General features: G+C 47.0%; 1 protein-coding gene across 1 annotated transcript in view; it reads right to left on the bottom strand.

Moving 5' to 3' along the window:
* The window catches only part of RAB30 (RAB30, member RAS oncogene family), a 37,079-nt gene extending 34,798 nt beyond the window's left edge, over positions 1 to 2,281 (bottom strand). Inside the window, exon 1 of the mRNA XM_065729964.1 lies at positions 2,205 to 2,281. The gene's annotated coding sequence lies outside the window, so the exon portion shown is untranslated. The remainder of the gene's footprint in view (positions 1 to 2,204) is intronic.
* Positions 2,282 to 22,410: the final 20,129 nt, after the last annotated feature.

The raw sequence follows: 22,410 nt of genomic DNA, 5'->3' as shown, positions 1-22,410 counted from the left end.
AGGCTTGCGCTCACACTGTTGCTCCTGCCCTAGAACAAAAGAGAAAGAAGTGTTTTAAGAATTAGAGAATGTATTCAATTCCCACCTATTCTAATTTCTTGTTTGAACTGGATGATCTCCAGAGGTGCCTTCCAACCCCTACAATTCGTTGATTTTACACTTTATGGGGCTGGGGAAAAGGGGAGAATAACAGAGAAAAGCTCCATAACCCTCATCTTCCCTGCCCATGCCCAACAGTGAAGCTCAGCCTCTGGCACAGGACCCTCCCCTCCACCACCTCCTCCTCCAGAGGCTCATTTCCTCCACAGACCTTAATTCTTGGCTAGGAAATCCATAGAACTGTTTGAGTTGGAAGTGACCTTTAAAGGTCATCCAGTCCAACCCTCCTGCAATGAGCAGGGACACCTACAGCTCCATCAGGAGCTCAGAACCCCATCCAGCCCAACCCTGGGTGTCTCCAGGGACAGGGCACCCATCACCTCTCCAAGCAACCTGTGCCAGTGCCTCATCCCCCTTATAGTGAAAAAGATCTTCCTTACATCCAATATAAACCTCCTTTCTTTTAGCCTGAATCTATCTATTACTCAAAAGGAAAGAGCTCCAGCTTTGTATTTGCCCTGGATCACTGAGCTTCTGAGTGATTCTCAGCCTTTGGTCCACTTTAGTGTCTGTGGCTGCAAAGCAAAATTTCACTTACACATAGATTTCTGCACTACTTTTATCTACATCTTGAGTAGCTTGGAATACCAACACACAAGTTAATGATGTCACAAGCCCTTCTAAATTCAACTAATAACAAAGCAAGCATCGATCCCAACACACCTATGTAAAGATAAAAGTGCAAATAAGGATGAAAGCAGCAATGCCAGCATCACCATGGGAGAGTCACTACACTTAAACCACAAAACCAAGGACTTCTCCTTCCTTCAAGTTCCCTATCACCACTTCCCAGAGCAGATCCCAGGCTATGCTCACAAGTTATCACTTCATTCCCTGTGCCATCCTTCACTGCTAATGAAAGCACTGCTGTAACACATCCCCTTTACAGCCAAGAAGGGAAACCCTGCATTAGGCTGCCAGTTCCCTCCCTTGTAAAATAAAGAGGAAAATGGCATTCCAGGAAGTAAGTAGGGTTAAAAAAATGGAACAAGAAAGGCAACTCCACATGCTGTTGATGCTCTTCTCGGAATTGGAGGAAGGAAGAAGAGGACCTTCCCTCGCTGCAGCAGCAGCAGGGTCGGAAAGGGGTAAAGCCCCATGGAGCACCACGCTGGACAAGTATCTTTGCATTTTGCACCAGCACAGCAACGTGCAAGCAAAGAGAGCGCAGCAGAAGGGTGCACAAAGTTGTTAAGTTCAGAGCAGCTGCCCTGCTCGTGCTCGTACGGAGGAAGAAGGCTGCGTTTGACAGCACGGAGGTCGGAACGAGGAACCGGGCAGCTCGGAAACGGAACCCGAAATCTCAGCACGCAGCTGGGACACGGCCCCAACATCCAGCAAAGGGCTTGGAGCGAGGGGACCCCGCGGCACCAGCGACCTCAAAACCTCGAGGAAACGAAAGGAAGAACAGAAGATGACATCTTACAAACGAGAAAAGAACCAAACTAATAAGCAAACACCCCTCGACGCGATTTTTTGCGAGGTCGCTCCTTTTGTTCGTCTCCTTGCCAGCCCCGTCACAGTGCAGCACGAAACGATGGGAAAGAGGAGAAAACGATCACAGGACGGTACCCGCAGGCACTCAGGCGGGGACACGCGGGACACTGCCCCGTCCCCGTCCCCATCCCCGTCCCCATCCCCATCCCCGCCCGGCGCTCCCCGGGACGCGCAGCGCTCCGTGCCCGAATTATTTCGGTCATTTGTTTTTGTTATTTTTTTGTTTTCTTTCCCCAAATTCGGCTTTATTCCCCTAAGTTCGGCTTTTTTCCTTCAGCCCGGATTTTTTTTTCCTTTTTTATTTTTTTTCCCTCTCCCCGTTTTTTCCCAAGCCCGCTCGGCAGCGCATCCCCGCGTTGGGCAATGCACCGTGCGGACAAACGCATTGAAGGGGAAGGAGGAGAAGGGATGGAGGGGGGGGGAAGGAGGGAGAAAAAGGGGGGGGAGCAATTCAACAACCCCAAACGAAACCCTTTCCAAATCCCACGCGTTCTTAATTATTTTTACTTAATAAATATATAAATAAATAAGAGGAGCGCGGCACTCACCTGGTTTGGGATTTTTCCTCCCTCTCCACGACCGTAAAACGAAGCGGGAACCGGGCACAGCGGGGCTTTTCAAACCCGCCCCCCCCCTCCGGGGCAGGGCGGCCCCGCTGACCCCGAGCAGGGTGTAGAACCCCGGGATGCGTCCGACGCGAGGAAAAGCCTCGGGGAAGAAGGAATGGGGAGGAATGTGGGGGGGGGGGGGGAGGGGGCGTGGTGCGCCGGTCCAGCACTGGCGCAGCCCCACACGGGCACTGAGCGGGAGCAGAGCGCAGCCCCCCCCCTTAACCCCTCCCCCCCTCCCCCGCCGTGCCCGGCGCCGGCAGCGGCAGCGGGAGGCAGCGCCGCGCGAGCACAATGAACGGGCGATGACATCACCCTCTGGCCCGCGGGGGCGGCGCTGCGTTCCCATTGGTTGGAGCAAAGCATTCTGGGAGTTGTAGTTTTTCCCGCCGGAGCGCCGTAAGGAAGAAAGGCGCCACAGGACTCGGACTCCCGGCAGTCCCCGCGCCGCGCAGCCGCCAGCTGCGGCCGTGGAAGGGGGGGAGTAGGCGGTGGGAGCCATGTTGGTGGCGCGGGTGCGCTTTAGCGCAGGAGGAGCAGCTGTGAGTCGTGCGGAGGAGCGCGCTGCTGTAGCGGCTCTCGGCCGCGGGGCCCCGAGGAGGTGCGTGCGAGGCGGGACCGCGCTGCGCCGTTATTAGCGTCGCGGGGGCGGGGGAGGCTCTCGGGGGGCAGCGCGTGTCCGTGCGGGGCCGCGGGCGGCTGCAGTGGCGCTGTGCGGCCGGCAGGGGGCGCTGTGCTCGCTGCTCCGCGCGCGGTGGCGCCGTGGGTTGGGTGGGACCGTGCGGTGCGGGGCTGCACGTGGATGAGCCTCGGGGTCACTCCCAACGCCGGGCCGGGATGGATTTGGGCGAGCTGGCTTGTTTTCCTGCCTTCTAAGCAGCGCATGCAGCGTCACGTTGGTTAATCTGTAATGACACAGCGGCTTCTGCTTTTGGGACGTGGCTCTGTGCGCTGAGCATCACTGCTGCTTGTGTGCTGCTCCGCGTCGCTAAATGGGGAACGATCCCTTAAGTCTCTTAAGGGAAGGGGAGATCTCTTGTTATCGCTGAAATAATCTTTACTCAAAAGTGGTTGTGTTGTACAGTGTGTTAATTAACGTGGTTTCTCGTTACAGCTGATTCCTGTGTAATAAAGTGATTTATTCCTTCGAGAAGGTACTCTGCTGAGAGGAGTTGGAGAGCTTTGTAGGTTCCTGGAAATAACAGGCCAAAGTCCGATAGTGGTATAGGTCAGGAAAAAGTTCTCCTTTTTGAAAGTATTTTGGCTCCTCCTGGAGGTAAGTGCAGTGAATTCCCCAGGATAACACCTCACAGAACTGTGCAGTGTGTTAGCCTGTTTTCCCCACAGTGCAGTCAGATGGACTATCATGAGGTGCTACGTAGTTCACATCACAAAACCTAAACCTCGGTGTCTTTAAATATTTGTTGGTGTTGTAGCAGTGCTTGCCATTCTTCTCTCTTTGAACCCACGTCCCTCTTGTGGAAGAATCTGAGCCAGCTTTATTCCTTCACCATCTTCCCACAAATGGCCAGAAAGGACAGCACATGCACCTCACTTAGCTTCTGCACATAACTCCACTGGATCCAGTTTTGCTGCATTCATCACAAAATAGGGGACCGTAACGCTCTGTTGCCACTATAACTTCCAGATGTAGTTTTATACATCTGAAGAATTCTGAATTAAAAGCATCACTATGTTTTATTTCTCTATGTGGATACTTCTAGCTTTGCTGCGGGGTGGGGAAAGCAGGCAGTGTTATATATCAGAACAGCTGTTGTCGTTAAACTTTAAAACAAAGCCTATGCTTATGTTTGTGTGAAGCTGATACCAAGTAATGATGGTAAGTAGTGTGATGGAGGGGGTGTCTTTTCTACAAATGACAGGAAACATGGATATAAAGTTGCCCAGGATGAATCCTTTGACCTAGTAACTATGTACTTTGCTTTCATATGTTAAGTATTGCTGGATATCACTTACAATGATGCCTTCTCTTCTTTCCCCTGCCTTGTTTCTGTGCTGCTGGTCTGGATAGGAGGCAGGGATCTCCTGCTTTACAGATGAAATTCCTTCACTGTTTCACTGTGTTTCTTTATCTGATGACACAGATGCTGCTGATGTCTCAGTGAAGTGAGAATTGATGTGAAAAAGTAATGAAAGGAATGCTTGATGTGCCAGACAAGTAAAACAGTTCCTGAGTTGTATAGCTCACTTCAATGAGTTCAGGGGTACCCGATGTTTTTCAGGGGCTGGATTCTGCTGGTCACAGCTTAGAAGATTGTCATTTTAAAACCTGTGTTATCTCAAGCTTAGATAATCTTTCTACAGTGTTCATCTGGAAGTGTTCACACCTGTGTACCTTCTGACCCAGTAAGTGTTAGTTGCAAGAAGGTCTTGATTGCAAGATCCACAAGAGACTTGTAGCCACGTTCCAGAAATAAGTGCTGTCGCAGTGTGGAAAGACTTAAAGTGACCAAAGAACAGAAGGCCTGCCTTCGTTGTGTTTTAATACATGGGTATGCTCTGGTTTAATGCAATTTATGGAAGCTGCTTTAAGTATCTGTATGGTCCTGAGCCTGCTAAGTCGTTATGTTTGTCTGTACTTTGCTGTGCTGGCATCCTGCACCACAGAAACCACGGGTTTTCCTTGATGCAAAAATGCTTTTGGTCTCAGGTAAGCAACAGCTCTGCCCTGAGAATCAGGAGAAGCAGCTGGGAGTTGTGGGAGATGGTGCAGAGAATAAGTAAGAATGTGTGATGTGTTCATCTTCCAAGAAGCCATTAGTACATGTTTGTGTGCTTTCCTTGATTTCATTGTGGTAATTTTTTGCTTCTAATTAAAACCTGAAGGATTTTGTTGCTGTCAGTTCAGCCTTCACTGGATGATGTAGTGGAAACATGCCTACGGTCTGCATGAGGGATGCACACGTTTACAGTGTGGGGTGTAAAAGTGTTCCAGGATACGTTTTAAGGTGCTTTGTTTCTGTGGAGTCACCATTTGTGTTGGCACAGCTTGGAAACGTTGGGCTTCTCTCAGTTCCTGTGTATAATTGCTGGTCCTATGTCATTGCCAGCACACAGGTCAGCTGGGTGTGAAGGCTTTCATAATGGCACACAATCTATATTTCACTTGGCACATAAGTAAGTAGTGAAGTTCCACTTTGTTGCCTGTGGTACCTCTGGATGAAGGAGGAGAGTTGTCAGGCACGCTGCTGCCTTCAGACCTGTGAATAAAGCAGGTATGGGTGCATTAAAATGCTCTGATCTCGGCGTTGGAGAAGCTGCTGTGATGGTGTCTGATCTGAATGCTTTGTGGGGAAGTAACAGCTTCAAGGTAAGGGGTGGGGTCAGCTCGGTGCCATAGGTAAGTACCACTGTGTGGTGTTCCAGGTGTCAATGATAACGATTCAGGAAGATGAAATACATGTTCTTCAAGCAGTGAAAACTTGGGAAAACACGGGTGGGAATGGGAGGGTGATGTGTCTTTTTAAGCATGGTAAATGAAACTGTAGGGAAGCAGTTGTTAAATTTCTGTAAGACCTCAGGGTTCCCGTGTTAACTTTTTGTTATTGTGTTTTTCAGCACAAGAAGAGCATCTTGAGGTGTTGTGGATACGTCCTGCAGCTCAGTAGCAGTAACACAACGTGGGGCATGCACAGGCTGCTGCAAGTCCTGGCTTCACAGGAACTGGGTTTAATAGAGAGGAAACCTCAGGTTCTCTTGGAACTTCCATGAATTTAAGTGAGGGCTCGTTGGCAGTGGTGATAAAGGAAGTTACTTCTATTTCTGACTCTGGTCGGGGGGGGATGATGATAGTGAATTTAACCAGGATGCTGTGAGGGGCCTCAGCACAAGTGCAGGGTTTGGGTCTGGGAGTTGTGGGGAAGCTTATTTTCCCAGCTAGCGATGGCAGAAAATTCCTGAGCAGTGGGAACGGACGAGTTGTGCTGCTCAGCTGAATAAGGATAGTTCTCCTGAGACCATCCATAGAACCACACGGTCCACAGCCACCCACAGGGCTTTGTTCTTGGTCAAATGAGGTAATACTTCATGATTTAAACAGCATTTGTCCCACCCAGCTCCTACAGAGCTGTGGGGACTGGAGCCCTGCCCTGAAGATGTGCTTCCACACACCTGGCTGGGGTCCAGGGCTGGATGCAGGCCCTCTGCTTGGCTGTGTCCCAGCTTTCACCCACCCTACAAGAACCTCAGCACTTCAGAGCAGGACATGCTAATGCTGGTGTAGCAGCCCATAAGCTGACAGATCCTTCAGCACAGTGCCAGTTTTCATGCTTTTGAAAAATGAGGGGTAAGGGGGATAGGTTGGGGTTCATTCTTTCATGAATCACAGGCTGTTGAAATCCAAAGTTCTCTGAAAATAACTTCCTAGGGAAGTACATTTTAGGAAATGGGTGTGATTAAGGCAGTGGGAAAACATAGCTGGCATTTTTTGTGAAATCATGCACTGCTATAAAGGCAGTCCTGGAACAAAGCTGGTAGTGCTGGAATCCCTGCTGAGGTATAATGGTGTGCTCACATTGTCGGGCAGCTCAGATGCAGTGGCAGAAAGATGTGTTGGGTTTGGTGCCATTCGGTTGGAAATCCAAATGTTTGTAGTATGAGCACATGAACAGCAGTACAGTCAGAGCACTCCTTAACACACATTTCCTTGGGGTAAGTAGCAGTGCCATGTGGAAAACAACACCCGGCTGCCAGGAGGTGTCACTTCATAGCATCTCTTGAGCTGGAATCCCTGATGTTGCTGCTCCTCCCTTTGATGGGGGGTTTCCCCAGATGTGTTGTCATTCGTTGGCCCTTTCCCACCTCATTGCATGCTCCACTTTTCGTGTTTGGTTTTGCCGTTTCTCCACAAATACCTCTTCCTGGAAAACTGAGAATAGCAGTAAGTAGCTCAGGTTGCTGGCCAAGCTTCCATTGACGTAGTTTCACTTGCTGCATTCTGTCAAGTTATTTACATGCAGGATATAATGTAGTGCAGTGCTGGTAAGTGCTAACCTTTATGTCTGGCTGCAGTGTACATAGGTCAGGCTTACCCAGGCTGCTTCCTGCTGTGCCTTCACTGCCTGCTCCTGCAGGTCTTGGTTGCACTGTTTCATGAAGGAGCAGCATTCTCTGCTCTTGCAGAAACTACAAAAAGGATAGGATAGGGTCAGTGGTTTTCCCTGCTGTGTTGCACAACCCAGATCTGTTCTGAACCTTGATCTTGCATACACAAGCCCTCAAGTGGAAGGGATTATCACATCAACTCTGGTTCAATATAGGAGAGTGGTTTCAAAACTAGCAGAGATGTTTGAGATTGGCTGTTTACATTACCTCTCTGAAAACAGAGCTGCTGTCTTACTCCCTGGTTCTGAATTCATCTATACCAGAGCTGTCCATGTGTGTGCATTCCCCAAGCTTTGAATTCCAAGGATACAGCTGTATGATGTGGACTGGGTGGTGCAGCCCTTGAAGGGGCCTGATGTTATCTTCTGCCCTTTGCTCTCCTGTGTCACACTGCACTGTTGCTGGAATGCCAGCAGGTCTGTCTGCAGCAGCAGCCCATTAGCAGGGCGTCATATGTCCAGCCCTTTGCCTACTTTAGCCCAAGTTGGAAGTGTGGAAAGTTTGTAGGACTTCTCTAAAAACCTGGAGGGGGACAGTGAGGTGGATTAGAGTGTTCACAACAAGGCAGTAAAAGTAAAGGTGGAGTTTGTTTTGTAGGGGAGCTGCAGCAGCATATCCCTTGTGCATGTGATTGTTAATGGTGTTTTTCTGCTCTAGGTCTCTGATGCATGGCTGCTGAATGTTTTGCTGCGTGCTGCCTTCTGACCAGGCTTGAGGAACTCTGATGTCCATGAGCAGCTTTGGTAATGCTAGGTGCACTCAAGCAAACAATGGAGAGAGCTAGAGTGAGATGTGGAGCAGGTTTCCCAAAGTTTTCTCCTTTGTAACTGTTACAGAGGGTACACATTGTATGATGCAATTTCTTACAGTTGGGGATTTGCATGTTACATCTATGCCCCTAGCCAAATACACCTTATCTATTTAATGGCAAGGTACATTTGCACAAAGAGGATTGGGTACTCAGCCATTTCATATACAGAATAGGTATTTTCCGTTTTAGTGTTTTTGCAGTGCACCCTGAGCAATGGATGTAATCTACCTTGATTTCAGCAAGGCATTTGACATTGTCTCCACAGCACAGAGTCCAGTTGGAGGCCTGTACTTAGCAGTGTTCCTCAGGGATTGGTGCTGGGTCTCTTCCTGTTCATTGTCACAGTGATGAGGGGATAGAGTCCATTCTTAGCAAGTATAGCAAGACAATACAAAGCTGGGAGGAATGGCTGACACACTGGAAGGCTGTGCTGCCATTCAGCAAGACCTGGAGAGCCTGGAGAGTTGGGCAGAGAGGAACTAAATGAGGTTTAATGAGCAAGTGTAGAGTCTTGCACCTAGGGAGGAATAACTGCATAGTGGTACAGGTTGGGGGATGACCTGCTGGAGAGGATGACAGGTTGGCCATGAGCCAGCAGTGTGCCCTGGTGGCCAAGAAGGCCAATGGCATTCTGGGGTGCATTAAAAAACGTGTCCAGCGGGTGAAGGGAGGTGATTCTCTCCTTCCACTGTGCCCTGGTGAGCTGTCTGGTACAAAAAAGACAGGGACTCCTGGAAAGAGTCCAGCGGAGGGATACAAAAATGATAAAGGAACACCTCCCTTACGAAGAAAGGCTGAGAGACCTGGGGCTGCTCAGCCTTGAGAAAAGAAATCTCAGAGGGGATCCACATCTATAAATATCTAAGGAGCGGGAGGCAAAGGGATGAGGCCAAACTCTTCTCAGCAGTGTGTGGCGATGCAGTGAGGGGCCACAAACTGAAGCATAGGAAGTTCTGCACAAATGTGCATGGGAACTTCTTCACAGTGCAGTGGCGGAGCACTGGCACAGCTGCACAGAGAGCTGGTGGAGTCTCCTTCTCTGGAGATGTTCAGGACTCACCTGGACACCTACCTGTGCAACCTGGGCTAGGGAGCTGCTGTGGCAGGGGGTTGGACCGATGATCTTTGGAGGTCCTTTCCAACCCCTGCAGTTCTGTGGTTCTGATTAGAGTGCAGTCAGCCTCAGCACAGTAGAATTTCTTGCTGTGCGAATGTGGTTACTGTCTGCAGTCTGGCAGTGGTGAATCGTGTCCTCTGTGAGCCTGTGCTTTCATTGTAATGGTTGTCTAGCAGTTTTTTAGTCATTTCTACTGGAGTAGCACCTGCATCCTCAGAGGGATAGTAGAGGCAGATGCAGTCCTCCTGTGAACTGTGAGGAGGGTGTTGCACAGACAGGCAGGTGCTGCTTCTCTTCATGGACACAGAACAGTGTGTCACTAATGAGTTCGTCCCCATGAAGTTCTATTAACCTCGTGCAGATCCTTGCCAGCTAAGAAGCTCCTGCTTAAGTCTTGAGGAGTGAGGTGACTACTGACCCAATGCTAACCAGCTAGATGAAGTTAAAAGTATTACATATTGCCAGAAGAATTTATGTGATGAGGTGTTGCACTTTATAGAAATCAGAAAGCAGGGGTTGGCAAGGAAACATAGAGAAGCGTGATGGTCCAGACCCCTGACACAGCAGCTCCCTGCTGAGACAGCTCAGGTAGGTGTCCTAGACAATACAGCTTGTGTGAATGTTTCTGCTTTGTTGAAGTTTTTAATCCCATCTATCTTTCCAGCTCTCATCCCTGAGAAGGTTCTTTGGCTGTGGATTAACCTTGTCAGGAGAACCAAGGCATGTGACATGCTTGGCGACAGGAGCAGGTACGTGTGGGGGCTCTCACAAGTTTCTGTCAACACCTCAGCATTGGAGCTCTCCAGAATGGATAATGTTGCTGCCATTCATTCTGAGTGGTTGCTACCTCACTTATTTGAGTTTTATGCTATCTGAAATATCCCAACCTCTTGCTTCACTGTCTGAAGGTAAATTTAGGCACCAGTCAGGACAGCCAAGATCCTTGGCTTGGAATATGCCTGCCTTCCTGTAACACTCAGTCATACACTCTGGGGTGTGTCGTTCTGCACTGTAGGTGTGATTTCCCACTCTTATTCCTCCCAAAGCCACCATGCAGCTGAATTACCCAGTGCTTAGGTAGGTTCTTTAAATGCACATCTTTCAGGTAATGCGGGGCACAATGGGACAGCTGCCCCTGGGCTGCCTGGAACTTACTCCTCAGCAGGCAGCGGTGTAGTGTGAAGTACAAGGTGTTCTGCTTGTGTCCATCACCCATGAAGGGCTTCTGGAGTTGTCACCATTTTCTTTCTCTGTAACACCCCAGTTGTCCACGTTTGTTGTTTTCTGTAGTAGTGCTACAGAAGGTGCACTACTACTCAAGGTGCTGAGCTTGCAACACCAATGTGGCACTGCTCTTTTGCAAGTGGACCTTCAGAGAGGAGTTGAGGGGGAAAAATGTTGGGTCCTTTCTTACATTTTAGTCGGTGTTTCAGTTAATAACCTGTAGAAAAGCCTTCCATTTTGGACTGTCATTTTTATGCAGAGGCCAGTAAGTGACATTTCTTAGGCATTCGTTCCGTGCACTTATGTTACAGCTGCATGTGTTTGCACGTACTCAAATTTTCATATAGAATCCTTAGAGTTGGAAGGGCCCTTTAAAGGCCATCTAGTCCAACTCCCCTGAGTGAACAGGGGCACCTCTGCTAGATCAGGTTGTCCTGGGCCTGATTCAGTCTCGCCTTGGAAGTCATCAGGGGCAGAGCATCAACCACATTACTGGGAGCCTGTTCCAGTGCCTCACCACCCTCACTGGTAAACACTTTTTCCTTATATCTAACTTAAATCTTCCCTCTTTATCCTTGAAGCCATTTCCCTTAGTTCTATCACAACAGATCCACACAGAGGTTTGTTTTTTCTTCCCTTCTTTCCTTTTTTCCTTCACTTAACCTAATGTTAAAGTTCGGCCACAAGCCATGAAAGTTGTTGAGCTCAAGCTTCAGAGGAACTGGGTCCTGCAGTGGTGCCTTCAAGGGGTAAATCACTTATGCCTCAGGACCATGCTTTGTTCTGGATGACTTCTCTCAGCAGCTCCCTCGAGTTCCTAAACTGATGACACCCATGGTTGAATAGTAGATCACTATGGTCATGTGCCTGAAGCACCTCACAGACAGAAGTGCCAAGTTGAAGGCATCAAGGGAAGGCATAACACAGGTGTTACTGGAAACAGAGCAGCCACCACTAATGTGCAGTAGTGCAAAGGCTTTGCAGCCAACACGGCCCTTTTTTACAGTGTTCTTAACACATATCCCTTGGAAAACTATTTAATAACATTTTTAGAGAGGAGTTTCAAATACTGAAGCGCTTTACCTTTGTAGTACTGCATTTTAATGTGCTCGGATGCAGATTACTACCAGTGCCATTTCATTAAAACTTCTTAATCTTCTTGTAATAGCCTGTGACTACTAAGATACTCATTTTTATAGTTAATTTCTAGCATCACAGAGAAATATTTGCTGTCCTGAGTCCAAGACATAGAGCAGCTTTGTGAATTCTTTAGAACAGAGTAACAAATTTAATAGCCTAGATTATTAAGACAGGGCTGTTAGATTCACGTGTTGTTTTAAACAAAATGAATGTGTACACTCACAGAGTCTGTGTGCAGACAGGGTTGGTTTGCTTGTCTATCTGCTTTGCTTACAGAGTAGCAAAGAGAATGTGGATCATGTTAGCAGTCAGAAGTCCTCATCTCCCCCATCACTGCCTCTTGTGGGGATGTGTCTGTATGCACAGAACTGGCAGTGCCAGCAAGGACTGGCTGTGGCTGCCATGGGAAGGAACGGTGTTCCTCAAGTGCAGGACCAGAGTACCCTTAATGCTGACAGGCAGGGAGAGGGGCTCAGCCCTTCCCAAGGTCCCCACTGCTCGGGTCACACCTCTGAAGCCTGCAGTGTACCCAGGTACTACACAGTGCTGCAAAATGTGTGTCAGATTTGTGTCTCTCTTTGCTTTGACATGAGGGAGGCTGTTCCAGTTCCTGCTTCAGTTCAGGACTGAAATACGTGTATGCGAACTGCTGAATCACAGCCGGAGCCACTGATTGGTCACCTGAGGTGAGCACCAAGTCAGCCATGGGCGCACAGGTGGAGGTGATATACCTGTGTGAGTGGAAGGAGCCTGGCTCCACCTCTCCCAAACCCCATTTAAGGGCTGACCACCACCAGGGAAGGATCTCTTCTCAGAGATTCCCTCCCACGTGGAGTCTCCTGTGAGCCTTGTCATCCTGAAGGTGAGCCATCTTCTCTTTTGTATTATTTGTATACTATCTATATAGAACTACTCAAAATATACCATCATCTATACTATTTCTTTGTGAAGTACTATCCTTTGGAGTTATTTACCCCACAATACGTGAAAGAAATAATGGAATAAATTGGTAGTGCTCTAGCACTTGTTAGGGGCTGGGTTTAGGAAAGTGATAGATTTGTGCATAGAATTACTGAGGTATTACCAGACTTGAGGTGTGTAACACGTGCCTGGTCTGTAGCTTTACTACTGAGAGGACTGTGCACATCCCAGCAGCTCTTACCCTGCTTTGGGAATCTTGGTTTGCAGAACACGGGCTAGCCAAAGCCTGATCCCAAACGTTATCTGTGTGTGGATATTTATTCTCATGTGGAACCCCTCTACTTCTGACAGTTAATGACTAAACAGTTAATTATGTGAGAATTATAGTGTCAAATGGGCCCAGTTCTCACACTGCATTCCAGGGAAACTGATTTTTCTCTTGAGATGTCTGTTCCTCTCAGGTGAGTACAAAGGGAGCAGAAGTTAGAACAGCTCAGAGGTACCTTCCTTCCTAGCTTAGGTGGGTCTTACCCAGCACGTCTGCTGGCTGATGTTACTAACATTGAGTAACACCCACATCATCTCTGAAGGTGTGTAGGTGTTTATCATGTTTCGTGCAATCTGCTATCACAGCTGATGGCACAAACCACGACAGTTACTTATATAATTAGCAGATAGTCATTAACTTTTGTAAAATCAGTAGCATTCCACGTGGGAGCAATTGCATGTGTGTTTGTAGTTCAGGCTGCTGTTGACTGGGGATCTGTTAGGATGTTCCTAATGAACAGTAGTAGTAAGTGATGATGGAAAATACCATGTCCTAATAGTGAGTGTTTGTTCTGTGTTTGATGCTCTGTTGTGAACTCTCCTACTGAAATACCTTTTCAAACAATATTGGGGGAAAAAAAAAACACATTTGAACAAAAGCTAAAACATTTCAATCTTTGATATCAGTTCAGGACCTGTATTTTCAAAACTGAATTCCTGTCTCAAGTGCTCAAAGTCACAACAAATACCAGCAGTCTTCATTTCAAGTGGTTCCAGATGAGTAGCATGCATAAGGCCTTAGTATTTGCTACAGTAGATAACTCCCTTATCAGTTTGCAGAAATAGAGCAATCTAGAGACCAACTCCAGCAGAAGACTGAAGATTTCCAAGGCATCTTCCACAATGGCCACAAACAGCAGATGATTTCTGGCTTTCCCTTCCACAAAACGCAGGTAGCAGCCAGCACACATGAGCAGGATCTGCGTCCTTGTCTTGTGCAGGGCTGGAGCCTTTTGAACCAGTTCCCAACACTATGTCCAAAGTGCAGGAATGGCGTCAGGAAGATAAAACGAGGTTATTGCAGGCAAGGGTATGTTCCTTTCCAGCCTACAGGAGGCTGTGCACAGCTACCTGCAGGGTTTTGAGTGTGCCCATTGAGCTCCGTTTGAGGTTAATGATGTGGAAAACCTGGTGTGTGATTCCCTGCTGCAAGGACCTGCTGGTGTTTGTGTGGGCTTTCAGGTTATGGAAATGACCCATTATGTATAAAATAGCCTCTTCCTGTTTGCAGTGATGCAGTGGAATACTGAGTCATCTGTGTACCTTTAGCCTTCCCTGCACAGCCTTTCTCATTTGCTGCTTTCTCTGCTTTGGGTTGGTGACTGGGGAGGAGGGTTTACTTGAACTGGTTGCAGTTTTATTGCTTCTGCATGAATTGCTGCACTTTCCTGCTGAAAAGTTTTGAACTCCATCCCTTTTGATTGCGATTACAATAAAATGATAAAAAAAAGAGCTGTGTCTGTTTGTTAATTTTGGGACCGAACACTTGCATTCACTCTAAGCTTAAGTTTTTGATTCCCTAAAGCGGGGTTAAATAAAATCCTATCAGCATTTTAGCCTTTATCTTTTCCACAGAGGCGGCGAGTTCTGATTTGCTTTTGTTTTCCATACCATGGCCAACCCATGTGGTGAGGTGAGGTGTGGAAGGTCATGCTCCACTCTCGTCATGATGACAGTGTTTGTTGCACTGATAGAGCTGAACTGTAAAGAAAGCATGTCCAAGAACTGTGGCAGATCTGTGGCTCCAGTGTGAGGTTATGTCCATTTATTACTCGTATAGCCTGGTTCAACTCCTAGTGTGCTTTCAGTTCCACCTCCTAAATGAAGAGTTATTTTTTAGTAACAAAGCCCTGTTGTCCAAAATTCCATTTGCCCATGAAAACAAACCTCAAAGATCACAGTGCCCTGTGAATGCCTTTTCTGCCGCCTACACAGACCCCTCTGGTTTGCAGGACTTAGAGCAATGTGTTTGTATTCCTTGACTCTGTGCCTTAAGTGTGTTGTGGCAGTAACCGCTCCTATCCTTTTCCAGCACCTTGTGGGCAGCTTCCCCCTTTGCATGTGGACTTGAAGTGGCTCTTGCCCCATAATCTTGCTTTGCACTGCGTTACTGCTCTTCTCATAGTGCAGTGCATGCATGGGCCTGAGAAGTTTGGCTTCAGCTGGGGGAGCAGTTCTTGCAGAGCTCTGCTGAGCTGTGTTTCTCTGCCTTTTGGAGCGAGCCCCTAATGCCACTGAACCTCTGCAGAATGGCATCTGACCCTTCAGGGGATGAAATGGAACAGAACGTAAATCCTGTCATCAAGGGAATTGTATCCCTTGTCTGCAAAACGTAGCACAGGTTTAAGTAAAGCATGATGGTTGCTCCCATTTCTTGCCAAGGCAGAATCTTTCAAAATTTGTGGCAAGATGAATGTGACATGGTGCTTTTTCTCGTGGAACATTTTAATGGCAGTGCTCAGTTTTCCCAGAGGGACCTTTACTTTCTCGGAGCAGGAATTTGTGGCCACTTAGCTGATTTGAATGTACCTTCTGCCAAAACCAACGAGAAGGAGTGGATGGGACGGACATCAGCAATAGGGAAATTGTGACACGTCTGGAGAGAGCGCGCGCTCAGAGGAGGAGCTACTTCTGTTTCTAAAAGCAATGTTTTATCTGCACAACAAGCTTTGCTTTCCTGCGGGTGTCTCATCTCTGCCTCGTGGCAATGCTACGAAGATGTTTCGTCTTGTGATACACCAAGGGAAAGAGAACTGACTGTAGTGAAGACGCCTATTCACAAGATAAATAAACTCCTATTTAGCTGAATTAACACAAGCACTGCAACCAGCTGGGACTGCAATGATTAAAGTCTTTGCAGTTATTACAGGGTTTGGTTTTCTACTGAATCAATGCATGCTGCAAACTAAGATGGAGGAAGGAAGTATGTACTGGTATGGTAGCAGACAAAAATACCACTCACTGCTCTTCTGCTCCTCTACGAGTAATTGGTGGTGCAAAACACAAGTGTATGTAAAAAATGGCAAATTTTCAACACGCAAAGATCAATTTTAGAGCTGTAAAGGTGCTAAGCAGCACGCAGAGCGCTTGTCCCAAAGAAATTTAGCTGAACCAAGTACCCAGGAATCCAAGGGCTGTCTGAAAGCAGCAGTGAAGCTGGAGGGCAAACTCTCATCTTCCTCTTCTCACTTGGTCCATCCAAAATGAATCATAGAATTGTTGTAGAATCATAGAATGGTTTGAGTTGGAAGGGACATCAAAGATGATCCAGTTCCAACCCCCTGCCGTGGGCTGTTGCCACCACCACGTTGGGCTGCTCAGGGCCCATCCAGGCTGGCCTTGAGTACCTCCAGGGATATTCGCAAATTTAATGTCAAAACATGGCCTCTTTCAAGGCACTTTACAAGCAAAGAATAATAACACAGCTGCAATTTGGTGATTTCTACCATATCTGTATTGAGTTTTGAAATGTGTCTGAAAATGAACACAGTGGAAATAGGGCTCTGCTGTCCTGAAGTGTTTTAGGAGAGTTTCCTGGAAAAGAGTGCTGGGATGGGCACAGCAGCAGGTGCAGGAGCATGAGACAGACAGAGAAGGGTGTGTGTGTACTATCTGCTCTGGTAGCAGGGACCCAGCATCACATGTATTGTGTCACCAAGCCACAGTCAGAGAGGAGGAGGGAGAGCCCTGCCTCCTATAGCTGCTAAAACCTGAACGCCATCCCTCAGAGTGAAAATCCAGCGCTGTTTGCAAACTGCTGTTGGAGATGATTCAGCCACCATCTGCAAGTTACATCTCTGAAAAGACCTTTTGTTACTGCATAAAGCAGTGCCAGAGAACAACATCATACTGCTACCGTGGAGTAACGGTGGGATTCAAAGCTGTGGCACTGGCAACGTATGACTGCGTGGCACTGAGCTGAGCAGTCTATGTGCATCACTGAACTGGCTTGAGACCAAAATTCACTCTTTATACCAGAATCACAGAACTGTAGGGGTTGGAAGGGACCTCTAGAGATCATTGAGCCCAACCCCCTGCCAAAGCAGCTCCCTGTCCAACAGCCACCAGTGCCCATGATATGTTCACCATGTCAATAAATGAGTATCTGAACAGGTGCTGGGTTCCCCTGGTTAAAAAACAAAAGAGACCTTTGTTAAATTCTAAGATAAGGTTAGAAAGAGAATTGTTTATGTAACCTGGTTATCTGCTGTATTCACTTGGTGACTGGATAATTTAGATCTCTTTGTTGTCTTAATTAAAACTGCCACCAAAATCATATAAAATACAGCTCACTGCTTTTTTTTTTAATCAGTTTGGTGAAATTAAATGTAAATTAGGCAAGCAACACGCTTTGGGAGGTTTATGTAAGCACGCTTTCCCTTTGTCCATACCCAGGACTCAGGATCTGTTTCAATTCATCACACAGAAATGCAGCTCATGGGCTCAGAAGGCAGACAGCAGCTCTGGGGCGAAATCCTGGGCCTCCTGTGTAAGCCTCCCCAGGCTGCAGCATCTCTGGAATCACAGAGCAGGATAGTTTCCATCCTGCACTGCTGGGATTGGAGCTGTTTTTCAATTAGAAGCACATGCCTTTGGACGTGCTTGCACACCTTTCTTCGCCTCCATTAATCAATACAAGATAAACAAATTGCCAAATATATTTGCCCATAATGAACACCTATGTTTGAAACAAGACCGAGCAGGGAATTATGCAGAGCAACAGCCAACCTCTGCAGGGCAAAAGAGCCACGGCTGCTCAGCCTACTTTTCCAGCCTGCAGTACCTGTTCTGTTTCTGTCTGTTCATTTTCTATATGTATTTCTGTTTGTTATTATCGTGCTCCTTGGAAGACTCACCCTTAAACTTTCTGTTCTGTTCAAAGCATTCAGGGCTTAAAAGTGCTAAACGTGCTCAAGTAAAAATCTGTTTTCTGGAGTTGAGTGTTTTGGGATTTGCTGATTCTACCATGCTGCTGATGTTATTCTACGCTTACTACCACCCAAATGAATTTGCCTTCCTGTAGCTGTCATGCAAAATTAGAATGTGAGTTCCTTAGGTAAAAGCTGAAAATGGTGTTCTGCTGCCCAGTGCTTAGTATTTTCATTCACCCATTTGTAAATCAGGACTGCATTGCAAAACGTAGTGACTTAAATGTAAACCCATTGCTACACTTTTGCCTGGAAGCATCAAGGTGCAATCACGATCATTCATATTTACACAAGCTGAGTATGTAGGTAAAGACTGACACGAGGGCAAGGCAGAGAAAGACTCCTGAAGTGCCTCACTAGCGCCAAGTTGCACTGGGCCACATTCATCAGTTGCGTTTTTCCCCTTGCAACACCTGTGTTTTTTCAAATTCTGCAGCATTGGGGCCCATTTAACATGTGTGGATCTTCTCCAAAGCCTATTGCTGCCGTTATTCATGTGCTAGTGTGTAAGTTTTGCAGCATTTCATATGGCATGGGTGGAAAACAGGTACGGGTGTGCTTCCTTATTCCTAATGCAGAAACAGTGTGAGGTGAAAAAAGGGCAAAAGGGGAAGCAAGAATTTCTGCTGAAATGAAGAAGAAAAACCAGCTCCTGATGATCTGTTTTTTATCTGGATAGATCCAGACTTAATTTGGGCAGCCCATTGATGTGCCTGCTTACTGCAGGGTCCCACTGCACTCCAGCAGCTTGTCAGTACATACAAATACAGAAAACCCAGGGCATCTTCCAGTATCGGGATAGTTTCTGTCTCCTTTCACACCACTGAAGTGGTTAATGACAAAACTCATGACTTTCACCCCTTGTCTATAGGTATGTAATGCTGTGCCATACTCGCCAGGCACTGGAAGCACTATCCAAGGCATGAGCTGAGCGTGAGGAAACTGCCTGAAGCACTGCTGCCCTTGGCATGCCTCTGCCTTGTAATCCTCACAGCAAACCCCAACCTGTCTGATGCTCCCAGTGCAAAGAGACACCTTAATGCCTTTCGGGTTGTTTATGATTAACTAGTTGAACAGTGTTTACTGGAAGCATTTTTTTGGACGAGCACAGCACTGCAAATAGTTAGCAATATTTGGTAGCTCCTTTCCTTCTGTAGCACGTAGAAAAACTGTTATTGGAGTTTTTGTTAGCAACCCAGTCGGATGGATGGTTAAAGCAATTGGGAATCAGCACAGGGCTTTTGTGGTGCTCCTGAAGAAGAGCATGATCATTGAGATCCTCTGAAGATGGATGAAGACAGCTGAGAAGCCAAGAGCAGCATAAAAGGTGTGTAACAGTGTCCTTCTGTTTACTCTGGCCCTGCAAAAGATGAAGCTATGTGTCATGTGCTTAATATTAAATGTACTAAACAGGTTGCTTGGCTCCTCTTTAATTCTTTTAATCTTCTTATGAGATATGGAATAGGCTTAAGTTGAAAACTGTTCTTTAATGTAAAGGGTTGGGGGGGATCGCTTCCTTGTCTGTTTTGTGATGCCAAAAGCTGTCCCTAGGAAGGCTATTCCACCCAGCAGGTAATGCCTCCTTACTCAATAGCCACGATTCCTGGGAGCCAATTACAATCACAGCCGCAGGAAGAGTCAGAGTGTAGTTGTTAAACCTTACAGTCCCCACACAGCAACAGGAAAATCCTGTTTGAAGAATAAGGGAAGAACCCATTGGAGACCACAAGAGAGACTGTGCTGGTCACGCTGCCACTTCTCCATGCATTATATGGCTACCTGGCTGCAGGTGACCAGAGACTCTGGCCCAATGTGGGTATTATTATTTTTTAATATTCTTTTACACAGGGAGACCATGCAGACTGGGATTAGGAGAGATGGGTTTCTTGGAAGCTTTTATCCTGTTGTTTGATGACTACACAAGATCCAGTCACTGCGAAAATATTTGTGTTATGGGCCATGCATGCTTGTTTTATTTTGTCTGTGTGTGTTCTTTGTTGTTGTTTTACCAGACTGAAAACCAGAGAGGGAAGAGAGCTGCTGGTAGTGAGATGAACAGCAGGGCAAGTCATCTTGGGTGGGAGGGAGAAAAGAGAGATTGCCTGTTATGTATTAGTGTTGCTGGCATGCAGCTGTGCTGAATAAGAAAGAGGGAGAATTTCTTCATGGGGAGGGTGCACGGGCATTGGGACGGGCTGCCTGGCACAGCGGCAGAGTCCCCATCCCTGGAGGCATTTATGAGACGTGCAGATGTGGCACTAAGGGACACGGAGCAGTGACAGGATGCAGAAGGTCAGGCTGATGGTTGGGCTTGGTGACTTTTAAGATCTTTTCCAATGTAAATGATTCAAGAGGCTTGGACTAGATGACTTCCAGAGCTCTCTTCTAAGCCATATAACTCTGTGATTCTGTCATTCTACAATTCCATACATCCACAAAAAACTTTCAGGACAATAAAAAGTGATAGTTGGTCTACTAGTGTAAGCAGGAACCCCAGATCAACACTTCCCGGTATATAAGCAAACTAGAAGAAATTTTTAGTCAAGAATCACGACTTTTCTTCCCAGAAAAACACCCCGAGGAACAACATCAAATTAACTTCACAGAGGTTCCTTCTAATCTAAGGAAAGAGCCAGAAGGAACATACACCACCCATCGGATCCGCTGCCTTCAGGGAAAACTACTTTGCATCTCAGAGACAACCGTGCATTTTCTGAAAGGCAGTGTTCTCCTGTCAAATTAAAGAGGATCTTAAACTTTGCTAAGGAAATAACATATATATCCTATACGTATATAAATGCTTCAGCAGGAGGGCTGGACTCGATGATCTCTTGAGGTCCCTTCCAACCCCTGCAATTCTGTGATTCTGTGATTACAATTCCTTTATATATATGTATGTAGTAGGTGACAAAGACATCAGCAACATAAATTTATCAGAAAAAAAGATCTCAAATCAATTAAATGCTTGTTTGAGTAAGAAGATACTCAGAGAGGGTAAAAAGCCTTAAAGATAGGCAATTTATTAGGGCTTCATGGACAGCAGCAGCTGTGTTGGCTGCACGTGTGTTGTGTGAGCTACCTGCAGCTTTTCCAGTGGGTTAATGTAAGGCAAGCAGCTTTCATGCCAATGAGGAGCACGGTCTGATGGGTTCAGCTCTTGGAAGTAACAAGTTAAAGACCAGTCATCTTCAGTTCCTTCAGTCTGGAGCAGATGAAAAGTTGTTTGTGAGCACTTGGAAGATTATAAGGAGTAGCTGCCACCATGGATTCATCAGTGCAGGTACATTTTTTTCTAAGCCAAGCTAACACTCAGGCATGAACCATCAGGGGCACAAATAGAGAATGAGAAGCTGGTGAGGCAGTCGGTTTTCTTCCAAACAGATCTGGAAAATAAATGGATCACAACACCCATCCATCATCGTTCAAACCTTGCCACTTCTTTTGGTGCCAAGAACAGCATCTGCATTGATCTCAGCAGCCGGAACAGGTCTCTGCCCTAAGGTGGATCCATATGCTGTTGATGTATGGCAGGGAGACCAGAAAGAGCATTTCGGGCTCTGTATAGTTGGCTGCACAGAGCTGGCAGGTTACAAACATTTTGAAAAGAGGACCTACAAAAAACAGTCTCCCATGCACACTTCATAACATTCAGTAAGGATTCAAAACAGAAATGGCAGAATATACAGCTAATCCCTCAGCTAGACACAGCTGTGATCGGGATGGGAGGGCAGCTCCCAGCAGCCACAGCCTCCAGCAGATGCAGCTGACCACGGGATGGTTGGCACGTGGCTGTGCTCTATTGGTCAGGAAAGCAGCTGCTGCTTGGCAGCTTACTGCAGCGAGGGCTAACTGGTGGGTGTGATGTGATGTGATAGGTGCAGCTTGGGTTGGAAGAAGAGCTCCTCTCATTATCTTTCTGAAAAATCGCTGACAGAGTGTATTGCTCATTGCCCTCCTCCTAAAAGAAATACTGGGCTCTGAATCAAAACGTTTTGAAAACATATTTTAGTAAACATGCCTTTAATCCTGATATGTGTGTTCCAGATAATCACAGCTGCTCTCCCTCGAGCCATTAGTCTGCTTGTAGGGAAGGCAAGGAGAGCAGGCCAGAAAAAATGTGAATTATTTATGTTCCTGCTGAAAGCACAAGTCTTGTCACTACAGCCTTGCTTGATCGAATGGATCTACAGAGACAGTTTCTGTAGCAACCCAGAACCTCACCCAGCAGTCACAGGTAATGCAAAGCAGTCACAAATATCTGCCTGGGTAGCTGCAGATGACATGGAAATGCCAAAGCAAAATATATTTGGGCCTTGAGCCCTTCATTCTCCAAGACCCAGGAAGACTTTTCAGACTAACTCAGGAACTGCTAACAACCCAGCTGTGACAACACAGTGTTTCGGGTTACACCAGCCTTTGTAGGAGCTCGGCGTACTCTTTATACTCTTTACATCTGCTCAAACTGCTGCTGACCATGCAAGCCGCTGTGGTCTCAGGCATGTGATGGTACACAGCTAGCTTGAGTCAGAGGCCTACAGTCACAGTATTATATCA

This window comes from Cyrtonyx montezumae, unplaced genomic scaffold (assembly GCF_038088225.1).
Source record: "Cyrtonyx montezumae isolate F1298 unplaced genomic scaffold, pur_monq_1.0 scaffold_12, whole genome shotgun sequence".
Taxonomy (NCBI): domain Eukaryota; kingdom Metazoa; phylum Chordata; class Aves; order Galliformes; family Odontophoridae; genus Cyrtonyx; species Cyrtonyx montezumae.
The sequence above is the reverse complement of the archived record's forward strand: the minus strand, read 5'-3'. Positions and strand labels throughout refer to the sequence as shown.